General features: G+C 39.4%; 1 protein-coding gene across 4 annotated transcripts in view; it reads left to right on the forward strand.

Moving 5' to 3' along the window:
- The window catches only part of LOC114043144 (gap junction alpha-5 protein-like), a 34,832-nt gene that overhangs the window by 6,514 nt on the left and 15,544 nt on the right, over positions 1 to 12,774 (forward strand). The window contains exon 1 of one of the 4 annotated variants that reach the window (XM_027862112.1): positions 9,115 to 9,162. The exons of the other annotated variants lie outside the window; for them this stretch is intronic. The gene's annotated coding sequence lies outside the window, so the exon portion shown is untranslated. Of the gene's footprint in view, positions 1 to 9,114; positions 9,163 to 12,774 lie in introns of those variants that run through there. 4 annotated transcript variants of the gene reach the window in all.

Here is a 12,774-nt window from a genome sequence, read left to right on the forward strand (position 1 = left end):
GTGTGTATGTGTGTGTATGTGGGTGTATGCATGTGTGTAGTGTGTATATGTGTATGTGTGTATGTGTGTGTATGTATGTGTGTGTATATGTGTGTGTTGTGTGTGTATGTGTGTGTATGTGTATGTGTGTGTGTGTGTGTGGACACCCATCTGTTTCACCTGTGGTACAAGGGGTTGTTTGCCAAGAAGAGAGATGCTGAGTTTTCTTGGAAAGTTTCAGCACTCCTGAGGAAGGAAACTGCCTTCCTGCCCATTGTCAAAAGCAACAGGCTCCTGGTGAATGACACAGGCTATGGTTCCTTTATGAGTCAATCATTTCTTCTCCAATAGTGAATAACCAGCAAAAGAAACTGACCTCATGGTGTGTTATCTACCTTTACAGGAAAAACTGGGAACAATTCAAATGACCAGATTCTCTTTGTTTCTCTGAGCTGTTTTGAGATCTCATTGTCTGGGTTTTCCCATTGTGAAGTCCAAGCGTTAGGTGCTATGTGGAGAATGAACTATTGCAAGGGTGGGGAATCTGTGACCCTAAGGTCACATGTGGCTTTCTAGGTCCTTAAGTGCGGCCTTTTGACTGAATCCAAATTTTACAGAACTGCAAATTGTGATTTGGATTCAGTCAAAAGGCCATACTTAAGGACCTAGAAGGCTGCAGGTTAAGGCCACACTTAAGGACCTAGAAGGCCATATGTGGCCTTAAAGTCGCAGATTCCCCATCCCTGGACTATTGGCTTCTATTGGCAATTTCTTCTGGGAAAATGAAAAGCTGTAGCCTTCTAAGCTGGGAGACAAACCCCTGAGGCCTCATTTGGATTTCATAGTAATAATAGCTCACAGTCATACAGCATTTTAAGACTTGCAAACAGCAGCCCACCATGAGGTAGGCGCTATTATCATTCTCATTTTATGGATGAAGAGACTGATGAAACTCAGAGGTTAAATGATTTTGCCCAGAGTCACACAGGTATTGAATGTCCATGGTGGGATTCAAACCCAGGTCCTATTGACTTGACCATTAAAGTCATTCCATGTAGACAACCACCTATTTCATTTCCAGATAAGGCTAGCTCTACTCCTTCACCTACCTTTGTAGAAATACCAGCAAAGATTGATGAGCAAGAATGTAGCTTGTCGCGAATATTTCCTCATAATATATGTAATAGTTGACAAACACTTATTAAGTGCCTACTATATGCCAGGCCTTATGCTAAAAGAAAAAAAATTATAAGCAAGTTGGGGTAGGATAAAGAGTCTAAAAGCAGTCTGATCAGAGGCAGGAATGTGCCAGTGCTCCAGATCAATTCAGAGATCAGGGAAGGCTTCCCCCGTAAGATAGGGCAATATTTTGTGTGTTACAGACCCCTCTGGTAGTCTGGTGAAGCCTATAGACCCCTTCTCAGAATAATGGCCATTGCTCTCATTGCTAATTCAATGGTTGTTGCTCTCAATGCTAACCCTCAGAGACTAGTGAAAAATAAAGATGTAATATTTTTTTCCCATCCCACCTCATAGATTTCCTGAAATCTATCCACGGATGCCAGATTCAGAAGCCCTGTCCCAGATAATGGTACATGAGCTTAGTCTTAGAGAAGGCTGGGGCTTTGGAGAGGTGGAGATGAGGAAATCCAGGCTTTAGGGAACAGCAAATTGGCCAGTTGGGGCTTGATGGGAGAACCAGGAGAGGCTAGTAATGCACAATATAGTTTGGAAGGGAATCCTGCTGCACCATAATTTCTGCTTTTGTTCTCCTACAGATTTGGACATCAGTAGAATGCTAGAGCCTGCTGTGTAGCCAGGCATGGAACCCAGAAGGGAACAGTAAACACCACCCCAACCTAAGTGGCTAAAAAGGGAAGTGATTTTCTATATATAAATTCTAACCCAATGATCACACAGGTGGAGGAGTCTGAGAATCCTGACTCCTGGGGGACCCAACTTTAGTTAATACTGTGAATAGCACATCCAAAGACATGATGAGCCAAAAAAGGCATGCACTAAAAAGGAAACACCCTAAGTCTAATAGGAGATTAGTGGAAACGGTCGAGGAATGTGGATTATTCACATGGTTGTGTTGGCCACTCAATCAATGAACCCATATATAAGAATCATACCCACTGGTCTTATGATGTACCATAATTACTCATGTATTTGCCCACCATACCAGTGTATTCCCCCCTTTTTTACATTTTGGGCAGAAAATCCACAATAACATTCCCCTTGGCATCAGAGCCATAACTAGCGATACCTGGCCAATGTTTCACAAAACATGACTAGAATAAGAGGCATGAAACACCCTCAAATCAACTTTGTAAGAAAAATTCTGTTGCAGAGGACAGGGGAGAGACCGTAAGACGCTGACTCTTTATAGGGACACCGTGAGGCCACAGATGGGAGCAGGATTGGCCTAGAGAAGAGCTCACCTGAAGTGTGACAGTTGGGGGAAGGAAGTCAGTCATCTGGTAGCTTCTTATTTTAATGACTTATTCCTGCTAATTGGGTACAAAGTCTATACTGCTGAAAGAATGGCAGGATCCGCGTTACCCCGACCCTACTTAAGCTCTGTGCAGAATAATTTTTCCTATTAAAAATAGTTATCTTTGTCATGATAGATAGAGAGATACATAGATAGATAGATAGATAGATAGATAGATAGATAGATAGATAGATAGATAGATGGATGAATGGATGGATGGATGGATAGACAGACAGACAAACAGACAGACAGACAGGTAGGCAGGCAGATATCCAGACAGTGCATTTATTAAATCTTTACTATGTCCCAGGCACTGTGCTAATTGCAAAATGCAAAAGCAAACAAACAAAACAGTTCCTGCCCTCAAGGAGCTTACATTTTAATGGAAGGCATAAAGGGGAGCTAGCTGGAAGGGCAAGGGAAAAGAATACACAGCAACATGGTTTTGAAGTGAAGGCCTGACTTCCCAGAAGATAAGATGAAACTTCACCTATTAGTATCTTGGATGCTTTCATCCAGGGAATCGAAATTTTGCTTGAGGAAAAAATGGGGATGATGGCCCCGGAGCTGTTAAGTTAATGGGTTAAAAAGTTGGTTACTTCACAGACTCCCTGAAAACTCTTCATGGACCCCCAGCTTAAGAATCCTTGCCTAAAATGAAAATACAAACTTTTATTCATTTCTCAATTATCTGCCTTTCCTAGTCTTTATCTCGTAAACACATATGGAGCAGCAACCTCCCTTAAAGCATTCTTTGATTCTAAGCCAAGAAGTTCTGAAAGATGGAAGACATGTGAGGAGAGTGTGAGTCCAATTGACTTTGTTATTAATTGCTGTGTAACCCTAGCTCAATCACTGTGAAGGAGGGTGAGATACACAATGGTCAATGAAGGTTGATAGGCATGATTTGGACCAAACCAAGGTACTTGCATTATTCTCTGTTTTGAAAGACAATATATCAGAGATAAAAAGAGAAACATTAAAGTAAACATGATAGATACGAGATGAAACAATTATAAATATGCTTGGAGCTTTATTATAAAACTTTTTCATGTCACAGGATTACTGTGTATGTGGGATTGTCTTTAGGCACTGTGGTAATGAAAACTGAACTCTCCAATGTTACTAATGATCTCTCTTTTTAAATCAAATTTTATTTTATTTTCAAATGAAGATCCTCCTCTCCTTCCTATTGACCCCTCCCCTTGAGACAGCAAGAAAAACAAAACCCTAGTTATAAGCATGTATAAATAAGCAAAACAAATTTTTGCATTGGCTTTGTCCATTGTATCAATGATCTCTTAATTGCCAAATCCAACACCCTTTTCTCAGTCCTCATCCTTCTTAATCTCTCTGAAGCATTTTACACTGTCAATCATCCCTTCCTCCTAGACACTTATCCCTGGGTTTCCATGACATTGCTCTTTCCTAGTTTTCCTCTAGTTTGTCTGGATGCTTCTTGGTCTCCTTTGTTTGATCATCATCCACAAACCACCCTACTGTGTGTAGATGTACCCTGAGCTCTATTGTTGGCCCTCTTCTCTTTTTTTTCTGCATTTTGTCTTTTGGTGATCTCACCAACTTCCATCGGTCCAATTCTTGTGTTTCAGTAGATGATGCACAGATCCATATATCCAGTCCCAGTTTCTCCTCTGAACTCAAGTTCTCCATCACCAGGTGGGCATGCTGTAAACATCTTAAACTGTCAATATCCAGAACAGAATTCATTATCTCTCCCTCCCAATCCCTACTCTCTTCCCAGTTTCCCTATTTCTATCGATAGCACCATCATCCTTTCAGTCATTCAGATTTACAAGCTTGGAGCCATCCTTAACTCTTCTTTAACTGCTCATCCCTAATCAGTTGCCAGGTCTTGCAGCTTCTACTCCCACAATGCATCTTGTATCTGCCCACTTCTGTCCTCTCCCATAACCACCTCTGATAGAGTCCAAGACTGTTACCATTTCTTGCCTGGATGATTGCAGTAACCTCCCAATTAGGCTGCTCACTTCAGGTATCGCCCCACTCTGATCAATCTTCCATACAGCTGAATGACACAATTATATTGTTGAAAAACACCTCTGACTATGTCCCAGCCTAGCTCATGAAAACTCCCATGGCTCTCTCTTGCTTTTGGGATACGATACAGACTCCTCTGTTGGACTTTCAATGCCCTTGACCATCTGTCTCTGGTCTCCTTTTCCAGGCTTATTTCATATTACTCTCTTTCACAAGCCTATATTGTAGCCCAATTGGTTACTTGCTAGCTCTCAGACACAACAGTGAATCTCTTCTCTCTATGCCTTGGCACAGTCTGTTTTCCCTTTCTGCACTCCTTTCTCACCTCTGCCTCATAGAATCCCAACTGTCTTTCAAAAGTCAGATTAAATGTCATGTCCTACAAAAAACCTATCTGTGACTCCCTAGTTACTCAATGGGGGAATGAATGATGAATGAATGAAATTGCTTTGTAGCTACTCAGCATCCACTTTGTATTTAGTTTTCTGTGAATGAGGTTGTTTCCTCCCACTAGAATGTAAGCTTTCTGATGGCAGGGACAATTTTATTTTTGTCTTTCTATGCTGCAGTACCTTTCACAGTCCCTGGTATATAGTAGAAACTTAATAAGTGTTTGTTGAATGAATGAATGAATGAGTGAACCCTCTTATTTGGAGATCTACAATGAACTTGCCTCTCATTTAATCCTGCCTTGTAGTTAGTAGACTTATAGCAATGTCCCAGTTCACTGCTGTCATCATCAACATTCCTATAGATAGTAATTTTTATTGAGAACCAAAAATCTTTTAGATACCATTGAGAACTTGTGGCAGCATATAAATTTTGATGCAGTTATTATCAAGTTGACTTATAATCTAATTTTTGCAAACTTAGATGAGATTTCCAATGATACCAGGAAGCAGAGTGAAGAAGGGAACTGAGGCAGCTGTGGTATCTCTATCTCTGTGCTTCACAGAAATAGCCAAGCCTATTTGGCCAAGTGAATAGATCTTTGAGGCAGAAGGAAAGCTAGTGGATTCCTTCTGTCTTGAACCATCATAACTGTCACAGAGGCACAATGAGTACTGGATCCTCAGGCTGGTTCTACTGCTGATCTGTTGAGTGACCTACAAACAAGTTGTTTGCTTCTTACATGGCTTCCTCTGACACTTTCAATATCAGGGTCTTGGTGTTAGCTCAGGTCTAGTTACATTAACATGGGAGAAAGGCTCTTATAGTTCTTAAAGCAATGTGGAGCAATGGAAGGAGCCCTGGACTTCCTGGAGTCATGGAACCTGAGTTTGAATGTCAGCTGTGCTACTTATTACTGATATGACCTTGGACAAGTCCTTTAACGTTTCTGGGACTCAGCTTCCTCATATATAAAATCATGTGATTGGACTAGATGGTCTCTAAGGTCCTTTTTTTCTAGCTCTTGATCCATGATTTCCATCCCCCATCATTCAACTGTAGTGCCTTCTCTGCTGTGCTAACATATTATCTCGTATTATTATATAAATGTTTTATTCATGCATATCCTATCTCTCCAACTAGATTGAAATTCCTTTTCAAAGAACAATAGTGTCTTCTACTTCTTTGTAACCTCCAAAACAGTCATGTAGAAGGTAAACAGTGAATGCTTATAGAATTGAACAAAATAAAATGGGCCCCCAAACCACTTGATATGAAGAGGCAAGACTAGGCTTAGTACTGCTCCCTATCCCAGAATAAGGGGTAATTTTCTGTTCTTATGGATTGCAGATACCAAATCTAAGCCTTTCTCAACTGGAAATCTAAGAACTGATATGTCTTGCCCTGAAGGATATAATGACAGGGTCTCCTAAGGCTTCTTACCATCCAGAGAAGGAGAATATGATTCTCTCCATGACTATCTAGAAGTGTTAATGGGAATTCCTCATATGGGACTTCCTCATATGGGACTTCTTATTCATTCATTCATTCATTCATTCATTCAACAAGTTCTTATTGAGATAGTTATATGCATATCTAGTACTAGGAGATAAAACAGAAATGCTATGCCTTTCTTCTAAGGAGTTTATCATTTAGTTGGGAAGACAGAAAACAATTTAAAACTTTTAAAAGAGAGGGAACGTATCTTGCATTTCTAATGTTTTCTTCATGGCACACACACAGTACTAGGCACATAGTAGGTGCTCTTCCATGGCACAAGGTAGGTTTTCAATTAAAAGACTGGTCAATTGATTAACCTGAAGCAACTAGAGAGCCACCCTTTGGGTAACCTCACAAGGTTTGAGGTGCTTGTTTGTATACATTAATTCTGAGACTTAAAAGTGTCAGAAAAATCACTGAAGGCTAGGATTGGTCCTCCATTTTGAGGTGAGAAGGGGAGGGGATTGCCAAAAAAATGAATTGTAGTGTGTGGAGTGGAAGGAGCAGCTCAGGCTTTGGGTACATACTAATCCTGGGACTGTGTGAAATTGTTTCCTCTGGAACTCCAGGCTCCACAAAGGGACAACAAGGAAATTAATGTAAGGAGGAACACTGGACTAGGAAATAAGAAACCTGCATCTCATTTTTGGCATTATTCAAGGTACGGGACCAGCTCTCTGAGGAGCAATAGCAAAGAAATTCAATGAATAATTGCTAGCTTCATGATCATTGTACATAGGAATAGTTCCTCTGTCACCATCCCACACAGCACCCCAGTTTCATTTTGAAGATTCCAGACAAGTGCTTTTGTAGTCCCCACTAAGGGTTTTCCTTTGTCCAAAGCCTTTTCTAGTGTGCCCAGGCTAGTGTTCTACTACTCAATTCTGCATAAAATCCCCAAATATATATATTTTATATCTATATATTTTAGTACATATTGTTTTTCTTCAGTAGTATATAAGTTCCTTGAGAGCAGGGTCCTACAAGTAATGAGATGAAGCTAGAATTTGTTTATAACATAAATTAAAAAATTTACAATGATGATTTTATATCATCAAACTATGTTTCATCATCATACCACTGAAGAAGAGATAAGAAGTTGATCAACTCCAGAGTTTGAGGAATTTTGTCAGAATAGAGTCTCAACATTTTCATTTTTGTCTTTGCATCTCCAGCACTTAGCATGGTGCCAGATCAACCATCAAGCAATCAATCAAGGCATTTATTAAGTGCCTACTGTGTGCCAGGTAGAGGCAGCCATGGTACAATGCACAGAAAGTTAATCTTGAAGTCAGGAAGACCTGGGGTCAAATGCTACCCTTGACACATAGTGGTTGTGTGACCCTGGGCAAGTTGCTTAACCTCTTTGAGCTCGAGCCAATTCATTAAGATTGTAAGTTGTGTTAAAAAATGCTGATCTTCATTGGTCCAAGGAGTTTTCTCACCTAGGAGTTTCCATAGGTCCAGTCTCTTCCTCACTAGATTTTGCAGATACATAAAAAAGTAAAATAGCCTCTGTCCTCAAGGAACCAAAAATCTGCTTGATACTACATGTTTATAGATAATTAAATACAGGACAAATACAAAACAAAAAACTATGATGCTGCATGTTCACAAATAATTAAATATAGGGCATATACAAAATAAATATGCTGTGATGGGACTAATGATGGGGTTCTCAGAAAAGATTTCTTGATACTTGAGTGGAGCTTCAAAGAGAGTCAAGGTTTCCAAGAGGCAGCTAGGTAGCAAAATGAGTAGAGCCCTGAGCCTGAAGTCACAATAGACCTGCCTCAGATATTTCCTAGCTTGTGACCTTGGGCAAGTCACTTAACCTTTGTTTTATCTCATAGTCCTCAATTGTAAAATGAGGATAATAACAGTACCTATGTCACAGCGTTGTTGTGAGTCTTAAATTAGATAATATTTGCAAAGCACAGTGCCTGGCATATAGTAGGAGCTATAAAAATGCAGAAAAATGACGCAAAGGATTTCAACTGTGGGAGCAGCTTATTCAAAGTGTGGATTTGAGAGATGGAATGCTATGAATGAGGAATAGCAGCAAAGAGGCCAAATTAGCTGACGCATAACATGTGTGAGGGGATGTGTAATTATCATGGAAAGATGGACTGGAGCCAGGATGTGTAGAGCTTAAAATACCAGACAGAGTTGTTTAAATTTATGCTAAAGATAATGGGGAGCCATGGAAGCTTTTTGAGCGGGAAAGTGACATGATTAGACCTGCATTTTAAGAATATCCATTTAGAAGCTATGTTGAAAATATATTGGAGAAGGCATAAACTGGATTGGGGAAGCAATAGTTCAGGTGAAAAGTGATAAAGACCCAAACAAGCGTGGTGGTGAATACTGTAATAAAAAAGACTTCCTTGTGTCTCTGGCATCTCAGCAAAGATTGAGGGTAATTCCTGAAGAGTAGCAATGTGATCAATAGCACCTGCCTCTGGACCTTTTTACATTTGAGAATTGTCAGATGGTAGCAATTTGGGGCTCCTTTTGACTGCATCTGGGTGCAAGCCAGGGAATCAAAGATGAAAGATCTTTCCTATTTCCTGCTTCTAAGACCAGTAAGAATCTTCCCTACCCCCACAGCCTTCCTCCAACCAGCTTCCTTCTCCTCTGATGAAGAATCATCCCTAATAACTTCCTTCCTGGGTTTCTAAGACATTACACTGCTGTAAATATTTCTTATTTATTCTAGGAGGGATTCCTGAGATCTTAAATGAGTTAGGAGTACGGCTTCTTGGCAGCCATGGCAGGTATCTAATCCTTTGCCAGGAATTTTTTTTTATTCTTTCTGAGGAACTCATAAGAAATGACAGACTGAACATTGAATGTGAAACTTATAAAGGATAGGAGATTAGTGACTGATGACCTCCAGATAATTAAAATTTTTTCCTTTCAATTAACCAGCATCTCTCCTTCAATCTCCCCTTCTACCACCTTTAAAAAAGAAAGAAAAAAACAAAGTCCTTGTAACAAATATGAATAGGTAAGCAAAACAAATTCCAGTACTAATCATGTTTAAAAGTACTTGTCTCATTCTGCATCTTGAATCCATCACCTCTCTGCTAGGAAGTAAGTAACATGATTTATCATTTGTCCTCTGGAATTATGGTTGGTTATTGTATTGATCAGAGTTCTTAAGTCTTTTGAAACTCTTTGTCTTCACAATGTTGTTATTGTATAAATTGTTCTTGTGGTTCTGCTCATTTTATTTCTTTGGAAAAGTTTGAAAAAAATCTGAAATTCTCTTCTCTATTATTCTCTATTTCCCTTTTCTCCCTTCTTACCTCTTCTCCCTTTTACATTCTCTCTTCTTCCTCTTTTTATCCTTCTTTTTGCTTCTTTTTTTTGCTGCTTTCTGTTTTTCTCCTTCCTTTGATTTCCTTCCTATTTCCAATCTTTCTTCCCTTTCCCACTCTCCTTCCTCTTGTAAAGCATTATGCCCCTTCAAATATGAGATGGCCACTGCAAGAGGCAGAAAATGGATTTTGGTAGTAGAAAATAAGCTTTTGCATAAAGAAAAATACAAATCAATGTGTGAAAGATATAAAGTATTAACTCTTTCATATGTAAGCAACTTGGATGGGGAAAAGGGTAGGAAAAAAAGAGCTTTTGTTTATGGAAAAAATAATATTATTTAAGTGTGAAAAACCCCCATCACTTTTCTATTGAATAGATTGCTAGGAAGACTGAAGAGAGAACTGACAGGATATATTTGAAGACAGAGAAATGCCTGAGACTATAGGACGTCGTGGTCCTTCTGCTCATTTGTAACTGTTTTTAGAGTTTGAGAAGTTAAAACTGATGAAGTGGTAAATCAAATAATTGTTTAGAACCATGGGATGGTTAAATAAAGATTGTTGCTTTTATAGCTAACATAAAGTAGGCGAGTCACTGAGCATCAAGAGAACCTTATTTGAGCCCTTTAGATATGTTGAAAAACCAGAAGATGAAAAGATGGAAGGAGCAGGTTAGAAAGCATAAGATGGAGCCTCTCAGGGATGCTGGTTGCTCTCTACTGCCCTCTCTGGTTTGATAGCGAGAAGCAGAAAGGGGACAAAAGGGACAAGCAGAAAGGGGACAAAATTTCAAGAGCTTGAATAGACTTGAAAATGATTGTACAATGAACAACATTCTATGGAGTGGAGCGCTAACTGGGCTCATCTGCATTGCCCAGATAGCCAGCCCAATGGGGTTTTGCTATAAACTCTGCTTTGCAGATACAAAATACTGGGAGCCAGTTGGTTAATATAAAATCAGTGAGTTGGTTTGTCTGGTCTAAATTGCCCAGAGTGCCAGCCTATGGAACTTTTCAGTTCTCTGGCTTAAGGGAACTTAACATTATAATAAGACAAAAGGTGAACATTTATTGGAGAAGCACCTGTTCTGGTATAGATTGTTTATGAAGGAATCCTGGATGTCCAGGACTGAAATCCAGAATCACAAATTATCCTGAGCATCTGAATTATCCACACTCATGTGACTCCCTCATAGGTTTCTATATATATGCGCCCACTTTCTCCTATGGATAATGTTTGCATTGGTTGGGAGAGTGTGACCCAGATTTATAGGTTGACAATGATGTATTAATTATTCCTGCATTGCTTTATATTAAGTAAATGACATATCAACTATTTTTGATTTTACCTTATTATTAAGTAAATGTTTCATGTTGAACAGTGAATGAAGTCATCATGATGAATAACCACTTTTGTATAGAGGGAAAACACACTGGTACAGGCTCAAGTGCTATAGTAATGATTAGAAAGATTGTATTCCTCTCACAAAAGGGTTACCCTTGTACCCCAAGAGAGTCTGAAATGTAATTGCATTATGGTAATCCTTCTCTGGGAACCCCAAACTGCCATTGTGAAGGAAGATTGGGCTAAGCAAGGCAGCCCAGTAAGTGAGTGGCCCACGTCTTGTGGAAGGGGCCACTATACTATAAATGTCCATTCAAAGCACCACATGAAGAGGTTATTTTTTTTTAAGTGAGGCAATCGGGGTTAAGCGACTTGCCCAAGGTCACACAGCTAGTATGTGTCAAGTGTTTGGTCTGAGGCTAGATTTGAACTCAGGTCCTCTTGACTTTAGGGCCGGTGCTCTATCCACTGTACCACCTAGCTGCCCCTGTTATACACTTTTGTATTTTGTCTACTTTCTTTTGTCTTCTTCCTTTTCTTTTCACTGTTTTGGCTTCTTTTCTGTCTCTTCCTCATACTTTCATACTCTCACTTTCCTTCCTGCTATCTCACCCTATTCCTCCCTTTCTTCTTTCCTTTTTCTCCTTGTTCTTCTGTTAAAACATCCTCCTTGAAAGCTGGCAGCTGTGTGTGTGTGTGTGTGTGTGTGTGTGTGTGTAGCAGCCTTGATACGTTATCTCTGGAGGTGTTAAAGAATGTGTGGGTTCAGAAGAGTTGACAGACCACTTATCTTCTCACTCACTTTTCCTTTTTGGTGAACTCTCCACAATTTTCCACATTTGGAGTGCTAAGGAGAACGACCCTTCACCAGCTAAGGAAAGGGAAAGCTAACTACTCTGAGAAAGGGAAAAGCAGAGCCTAATAACCTAGAGTCCCCTCTCTATGGAGTCAGATTGGTTGCCTACCGCATCAGTCATCAAATTGTTGTTTATCTTTTTTTCTTCCTTTTTCCTTCTTTCTTTCTTCCTTTCTATTTTTCTTTCTTTCTTTCCTTCCTTCCTTCTTTTTTTCAAAAACTAGACAATGTTTTCTAAGAGTAGGAAGGAGTTTTATTCATCCTTATATCCTCCAAAGGGCTTTATACTTAGGAGGCACTCAAATAATAAACATTTGTTGAGTGAATGAAATAAACAAACATATCAACTGTGTGTCCAGTTTTCATCCCTACCACCATACTAGTGATAATATAGTGAAAATAGCACTGGATCTGGCATCAAAAGAAATAGATTTTAGTTATTGTCCTAGCAATACAAGCAGTGGAATTTTAGAGAAGTCATTTAACTTTTGTGAGCCTCAGTTTTTTTTTTCATCTATCAAATAGGGATAACATTGCTTCTTAACTTGATTGTGAGGATCATGTTGTTATCTATGTATATGGATGTTTATGAAAAGTCAATTAATCAAAAATCCCCCATGCCCCTCCTGAAAAACAGCCTGCCATAGTTGATAGAGGACCATATGAGGCTTTAGAAAGAAGTTTTACTTTGGCTACATACTGTTTCCTTCCTTCCTTCCTTCCTTCCTTCCTTCCTTCCTTCCTTCCTTCCTTCCTTCCTTCCTTCCTTCCTTCCTTCCTTCCTTCCTTCCTTCCTTTCTTTCTTTCTTTCTTTCTTTCTTTCTTTCTTTCTTTCTTTCTTTCTTTCTTTCTTTCTTTCTTTCTTT

This window comes from Vombatus ursinus, unplaced genomic scaffold, assembly GCF_900497805.2.
Source record: "Vombatus ursinus unplaced genomic scaffold, bare-nosed wombat genome assembly UNPS02014768.1, whole genome shotgun sequence".
Taxonomy (NCBI): domain Eukaryota; kingdom Metazoa; phylum Chordata; class Mammalia; order Diprotodontia; family Vombatidae; genus Vombatus; species Vombatus ursinus.